Source organism: Lathyrus oleraceus, chromosome 6 (assembly GCF_024323335.1).
Source record: "Lathyrus oleraceus cultivar Zhongwan6 chromosome 6, CAAS_Psat_ZW6_1.0, whole genome shotgun sequence".
Classification (NCBI taxonomy): Eukaryota; Viridiplantae; Streptophyta; class Magnoliopsida; order Fabales; family Fabaceae; genus Lathyrus; species Lathyrus oleraceus.
The window spans coordinates 398733667-398742297 of NC_066584.1; positions in this window are offsets into that span (position 1 = coordinate 398733667).

Below are 8631 nucleotides of genomic sequence, written 5' to 3' on the forward strand. Positions count from 1 at the left end.
TTCAAGGCAATTTTAAAGCTCACATGTGATCAACCAGAATGAAAAATCTCAATTAAATCATAAAGGATCCAAATAATTTCAACAAAATTCATGAGCAATCACAACATTCATAACATGCATCACACAAAAAATCAGGACAATTGGAGATCATTTGGCATGGCAAACTCATCATACAAGTTGAACATCAAAAGGTGTGACACAAATTGTCACACCAACTTAGCACAATCATAAAACAGAAATGACAATTGATAAAAATACCAAATCAACACCAAAATGTCAAGAAATGTGTCTAGTTTCATCATGCAAAATTTCAGAATCATTAGATCAAAGACCAGCATTTCACAAAGGTATAAGCATACATGTTCAAACATTCTAGCACAAAAAATTATCCAGCCAAGCACAACTTGTGAAATCATGATGATAAAAAACTAGAGAGAATAAGGATCATAATGCAAAAAACCTGGTAATTTTTGGATTAATTTTCAAATTGTTATGATTTTTTAAAGATGAGAAAAATTAAAAAAAACATGAGAAGCATAGCATATGGAATAAGGAGGGAAATGAAAAAATAGAATGAAGCATTTGAATAATGGTTGGCACGGAGGATCGAACTAGGTTACAATTCAAATGAGAAGAAGCGCCAATATGAAACGCGGCGTTTCATTAATACAGTTGGCACGGTCAAAGCCTGCGTGGCTTGGTCAGAGTAATGAGGACCAATGGAAATGCTGTGTGTGCAAAACGTGGACCAATACATGAGCGTGCCCTATTCTAACACATGCAGACCAGAAAAACATTCTCAAACAGATCAAAAGCGTGGCCAAAGATTGAAGTTCATCTTCTTCAACGCGCATGCATACGAACAGTAGCAACATCTCTTGAAGAGCAGCAATTGGAATTGGCTTGGTTCGAGGCTTGAAATGATCAGAAACTTCTCTATGATGCTTGTACAGATGATTGGAAGAAAGATTGAAGCTCAATTGTGGTTGCTTTCAACAGAATCTGAAATCACCATGGATATCCAAAGCTTCGAGCATGCTTCAATGTGGCTCCAATTCTCTTGATTCCACGTTCAATCTTGCTTAACAACACCTCAGCATCCAGAATCAAGCAATGGAATATGGTTTTGTATGAAAAAATTGCAAAAAAAATTGAGAGAAAAGTTTCAAGAATTTTTGGATCTAGATCTGAATTTTCATGTTCCTGCTGAAAACAGTTAGGTTTTAGTTTATATATGCCATGTTAATCCTGTTCTAATCATGCTTAAGCCAAAGCTAAGTGTAATTAACCAAAAATGAGGTGTATGTGCAAATTTGCTTTTCACCCTTATGCATGAAGTGCATGTATGAACAGTACACGAAATCCTTTTAATTTCACTTAAAATCCAATTTTGGAGCCAATGGCAATAGCAAAATGTTCAAATAATGCACCAAATTTGAATTTTACAATTTCCCTCCAAAAAACCAATGAATTACCAAATGATCATGTGATGACAATTTATGTAATGTGATGCATGATTTGAAAATTAGAGGTCAAGAGAAGAATAATGCAAAAAGAGCCACCCATTTTGGAGCTTTGGTTGAAAAGTTATGTCCATTTGAAGTTCCATGCATAGTTTGCCATGTTTTGATCATATCTCCTTAACCACACATGAGAAATTGATGATCTTGGACTTTTTGGAAATGGGAGAGAAATATCTACAACTTTCATGTTCAACAAAATTTCATTTGAAACTTTCTTGATGATTTAATTTGAAGTTGAAGTTGGGCTAAAACCTTTCCATTTTTGGCAAATTCAAATTATAGGTCACTTTCTATTTTTGGAAAGTTTTGACTGGACCTCAAATTCTTCAATGTGAGTGTTTGAAATATCAAATGAGACTTGTTTGAACATGAATGAAGTATTTCTAATCACTTCCCATCTCCAAATCCACAGTTGACTTTGCAGTTGACTTTCTAGGCCTTCAGTTGACTAGGAATTGTTCTGATGAGATTCAAGCCTCTACCACTTGGGATTTTGCTTCAAAATGACATCATAGCTCATATGAACTCTTGTGAATGATTGTGGGGTCCAAATTCCCAAGAATGACCACCATCTATTGCTCAATGAATGCCTTTGATTGCCTTGACCTGTTATTGCTTCATCTGCAAGACAAGGGTTAGATGACATATTTTTTGTACTTTTGGTTAGTGAAAAACAATGATATACAAATGCAAGGAATGCTTGGTGATCAAGAATCACTCTCAAAAAGATAACCTACCCACAGGGAAGGAAACAAGGTGTCCAATGATCCTTGAGGCAATGAAATGATATGATATGATGCCATGAGGGATCTTAGGGACAAAATTGGGGTCTTACAGAGACATAGTATAATGAACTATGCTCGTGAAACATACCACACACAAAAAGAATATGCAAAAGAGGTGGCTTAATCTCATCCATACTTATGTTGATTTTTCAATCAACTAGCCTTAGGACTTTGAGATATCATAGGCCAAATGAGATGAATGCATAAAGAATGGGAATGAGATGAAGAGAGAGGGGAATGGATAAAAACTCAAATTGGTCAAAGGAGGACTTTTACCAAATTAATATCATACATTCATTTTGGGAGATGGAATGTACATTCCATCAATCCCCTAAATCCAATGATATTAACTTGACAAAGTCAAATCAACCTTGACCAAGGTCCAACAACAAGAGTCAAACTCAAATAAGTCATCACAATTGGTCAACACAGTTAATTGGCATTTATTCAAATTAAAAAGACTAAAATAATACATTTAAATTAAATATGGTTTTTCAAATTCCTAAAACCTCATCAAAACACCAAAGAAATGGCCATGAGATTTATCATAGGTCAAACAAGGTCAAAGGACCTTGGATAAAAAAATTCAGAATTTTTAAAGACTTAAAAGCATTTTTAAATAATGAAAAACAAACACAAAATCAATTAAATCATGAAAAATATTAATAATGATCCAAAAAGTAATTTTAATTCAAAATATGAAAGAGAAAATTATTTGAATTTGTTTGGTGAAAGTCTCATATTTTTTGGATCAATATTAAAATTAATATGAATTAATGAAAATAAAAGGAATAAAAGAAAATCAGAAAATATCAAAAAAACGTGAGCCACTTGATCTCCCTCATTAATTGAGGAGGCAGATCAAGTGGCCTGAAACACGCGTTCCACCAAACAGACGAGTCAGCGCGCTACAGGGATGGTAATCACAATGAGCGCTCAGGATTAAAACAAATTAGACGGATCCTATGGCTGGGAGACGTGCCAACGCACCTCCGGAGCTATAACTCCAGTCTTCTTCTTCGGTGGACCTCATCGGACTGGTTCACCCTCAACCATCACCAAAATAAAAAAGGAGGACATGATCTGAAAGAAAACATGGCATAGAGCACGAATCTGACCTCAATTTCAACTAACTCCAAATATATAAAAAGATATGAGGAGTTGAATTTTGAGGTGTGTCAACTGAGTTGCTTCGATTTAACCTCTAAGCAACTCAATCTTCTTGCCTACATTGGTAGGACTTCAGACAATCAAAGATCCAAGAGAATTGAGTAGAATTAAGTGAGAATCGAAGAGATGAAGTTTTCTGAAAATTACCTTCAATGCTATGCAGAACTTGATGTTGCTTGCTTTAAACACAATCTGATCACACTTGAGAAGCTAGCAGGAAGTGATTGGAGAGGTTGCAAGGTTGTGGATCCTAGAGTTCTTGAATCTCCAACAGTTGAGATTCAAACTCAAATTTCAAATTGAAATTTCTCAGGTTTTCCTTTAGAATGAGAGGGTTTGAATCGGGGGGAAAAGTTGGCGCGCAAGGTGTCATTCAAATGAGCTCATATGCCTTCTATTTATAGCCAAAGGGAATGATATTTGCACACTTCAAAATGTGTCCAAAATTGGCAATGTGAATGGCACGAGTGCATGGGCATGTACAGGCCCATGATGCAATGCATTAAGGTCCAAAATGATTCATGTTGAAGTCTGAATGAAGCTTGAATGGCTAGGCAATGTGAACTGAAGTTTGTACATTTGATTCTTTCCAATGATGCATCCCTGTTAAAGCCATGCACAGACCTAGCAATTTTCATCCAAAATGCATGAACTTGGGTTCTTTGGAAAGCTTGAATCAAGGGAAACAAGTTTGATGTTCAACACCTTTTCATTTGGAGCTTGGAACATAGAGAAGTTTGAGGTGGAAGTTTGGAAATTTCAACATGTTGAAATTTTTTCTAAGTGTCAAGCTATATACTTCAATATTCCACCTTGCTTAAATTTTTATGTGAACTTCAAATGAGAAAAGTGTCTTCATAAAAGTTGTATCTATTTCAAAGACCTTCAAAATTGTCACCAATTTCATGTCATTTGGATTTATAATGATAGAGTTATGCATTTTTGAAGTTTGGAAAAATCACTTGTTGAATGGTATAGGTCAAGAATGACCTATAATGTATCCTCATATCACATGCTCATAAAAGTTGAGTTTGCTTTCACTCCAAACATCAAAGTTGAAGTAGGCATCTTGAATTTGATTATGAAACTTGTAAATCTTTCATCTCATAAAAATTGAGCAAGTTATAGCCTTGGGAAGTTGACTTTCAAATTAGGGTTTAGACAAAATGACCTATAATGTTTCAACATAGAAAATGATTTTCCAAGAAAACCTAGCTCTAGATCTCAACATGAAAGTTGTTTGCAATGTCATTTAGAGTAACTTTTCTATTGGAATCATTTTCATATGGTGAAAATTGTAGGAGATAGGGTCTAGAGAGACCCAGTTTTGATCAGATGAATTCATCTGGCCAACCACCATCAACCAACTTGCTAACCTTCAAATCTCTTAACTTTCTTGGCTCATGGTAGATCATATATGCATAAGATGATGAATTTTGAAGTGTCCCTTGAAAAATTTGATCAATTGGTGAGATATCTTGATGGAGAAGTTACTCAGGATACCTAGTCAAACTAGCGTTTCCAAGGCAAATCACCCTCAAACTCTTGAAGAATACTTGATCAATATATCATGTAGGAATCAATGGAACTCATATATGATGCTCATAACCATTCTTGGATCAATTTATGGTTGTGCTCTTTGTCATGAGGGTCTCAAACCCTAGATATGAACTTGATAAATCAATGGGATCATGCCTTACCTACAAAAGAGTTAGGCAAATGCAAAGACATATTTTTTGGTATTTTGGTTAGTAAAGTGATAATATACAAGTATGATACAATCACATGGTTCTTGGTGATCTCTCCCAAAACAAACCCAATGAAAGAGGGGTAAGGAGGATCCCAAGGTATGATCCCAATGCTAATGCTTATGATGAAATTGCATGAGGGATTTTAGGGTCAAAATTGGGGTCTTACAGGGTAAAATTAGGGTATGACAGATCTTTACAGGTAATATGTCGACCTGTAGAGGCAACACATCTAAAAGAGCTTACAAGCTTTAAAAACGCAGTACATGAGCCAACCTATAAAACGTATGTGTCAACCTGTAGAAGAAATTTCCTTCTATGTGTCGACCTATAATACGTATGTGTTGACCTGTAGGTTGTTTTTCGCATAAAAATGAGTTTTTAATGCATAAAGCCTTTTCTTGATGCATGAATCTTTTCTAAACCTTTTCCAACATGTTGCCATGCTTTCTAATGCTAAAATTCACAACTAGACTCAAATGATACTGTCGAATGTACATAAACGCTAAAGTATCCTAGTTTTGACATCATACAAAATACATCTAATTGAAAGTTACACTCATATACTCCCTCTTTTTGATGATGGAAAAACATGAAACAATGCTTTTTGTGTCCATGAAGGCTCCCCCTGAATGTATGCATCATAGCTTTATAGCTAGTTTCTCCCACTTTGAAAACATCAAAAAGAGACAAAGTAAGCTATTAGAAGTATCACATAGATACAATAAATCACATATATAACATACCATTCAGAGGCACTTGTAAAGATAAGAATGTGCACTCACATATACGCAACATATATGAAGATACACAATAGAAATTAACACAACATAAATAAGAATACAACAACATTACATAATTATCATCCAAGGAAATACCCATAGTAAAACCATTGTCTCATATTCAAACAAATTAGTAACATTGTGAATACATAACAAGCATCAAAACATACCAACAAAAGCACAATGCATAATGACTCAAAGTATGACTCAAAGAAATACACCATAAGACATGAGACTCAAAGACACAACAACACAACATTGCATCGTCTTCCACGCCCCCTAGGCATTGGTCTCACTCCCCTATTCCATCCTTTCCATAATGTTATATGATAGACCTAAATCTAGAGGGGGGGTGTGAATAGATCATAAGTTAAAACTTTATTCAAAAATTTGATTTAGAAAAATTTATGGCGCAAAAGCAAGTTTCAAATATTTTCCGGATATGTGTAAGAATACCAATGGTATGATAATAATCCATAAGTTTATTAATCAATACTTTAAACACTAAATTAGATATTGTACTATAATAATGATCTATCTCCAATGATAACAACACAAAAAACAAGTTGAAACAATTTGTCGAACACTTTGCATGCAATCAAAGAAGTTTGGATATTAGTATAGTGTTTGTAGTTCTTAGAAATCCAATCACTACCAAGTGGTATGTGGTTACTACACTAACAAAAATTTAAAAAAGAATACAAAAGTTATTATCCAAACAATGTTGGTCAAGAGATCAAACAAAAACAAAAAACAATACAAATATATATATATATAATATATATATATATATATATATATATATATATATATATATATAGAGAGAGAGAGAGAGAGAGAGAGAGAGAGAGAGAGAGTATGCAAGGATTTGTTTAGGCAGTTCCCCAAATCAACCTCGATATGGGTACGTATGCCCTCAATTTGAATTCGATATGAGATATTAATATAATAAATCTTACTTTGCAAATGTATGTATACAAGAGATGAGAAATCAAATCCTATAAACCCTAAGTTTATTCTTGACTCTAGCACCTCCAAAAACCTTGATCATTGCTCAAGTAACTAACCATACCGCTTCAATTCACCTGTTGTTGCTACTTCCTTGCAAGGCACCCCTTGTCCCAAGGCTTTCACACGACTGAATTAATCCCAAGAGCGTGATCATGTAACCAAAAATGTTGCTTCAATTCACCTATTGTTGCTACTTCCTTTCCCGATCTCCCTGTCTCAAGGCTTTCACCCGGCTGAATGACTCCCAAGCGCACACTTGTTGAACCCAAGATTTTTCAAAATGATACACCGTTTCATGCAACTCCCTTACCAACACACCTAGTCTTAAGGCTTTCACTCGATCGGATCCGAATTGCAGAATCTTGTCCAAAACCTTCAAACCCTAAAGATCTTGAAGGAAACCTCTACCTCGGTTTTCTTATTTGAATCCCTCAAAGATCACAACCTAATATTCTCGGTGCAACAAACCTAATTGGACGTTATCAATCCTAATCTAGATGGCACCCAATCAAAAAATGATTATGTGTAGTTTGATTGTGTGTATGCATAGATTGAATTGAATGGGATGCTTTGAAATCTTAGATTCATGTAGGTTTTACTCATTCTAGAAACCTTACTAGAGAATGATGCATGTATGAAGTATATATATGCATGGGTAAGTGGAAAACATAAGGAACACAAGAAACTTTGAGAAGCTACAAGCTTTAATACTGCAACAAATGTGTAAAAGTCATGTGCCAGCCTATGTAGTCAGCACATAAAACAAGCTTTAAAAACGCAGTACATGTGTCAACCTGAAAATCGTATATTCCAGCCTATGCAGTCATCACATAAAACAAGCTTTAAAAATGCAGTACATGTGCCGACTTGAAAATCGTATATGCCTATGCAGTTAGCACATAAAACAAGCTTTAAAATCGCAGTACATGTATTGACCTAAGCAGTCAGCATATAGGTTGTTTTGTCCATAAAAACCAGTTTTTGATGTATGTAACCGTTTCTAACTAATTTTTAATGCATGAACATGAAACATTTTATTAATTGTTTCCAAATACTTTTATGCTTCCTAATGATAAGATGTACATAGAGAATATGAGTATACCGTCCAATATACATAAACACCAAAATATCCTAGTTTGACATCATACAAAACACTACTAACAAAACTTAATGGAAGATGCATTCACCTACTCCCCCTTTTTGATTATGACAAAACTTGAGACGATGTGTTAGTAATGAATAGCTCCTCCCCCTGAAGATATGCATCCCCAAACTGCATCTTGCTTTCTTCTCCCCCTTTGACAGCGTAAAAAAGAAATTAATAAATTCATGAGAAGTGTCTTAAATCATGCATAAACACATATAAAACACACAAATATGGATTGCAAAGATAAGAGAATCAATACGATAGCACTCACGTATAATGTTTTTCATATAGAATAAGAATGCCTAAACATAAGTACAAGCATAGAAAGCAACAATAGAACATAATTGCTACATCAAATGCCAAACAATAAACAAAACACAAACATGAATAATGAAAGATACATAGTGAATACAAAACTACCAAAGCGACACAATTACGTGACATATGCCTTTGGTGCTCCCGAAT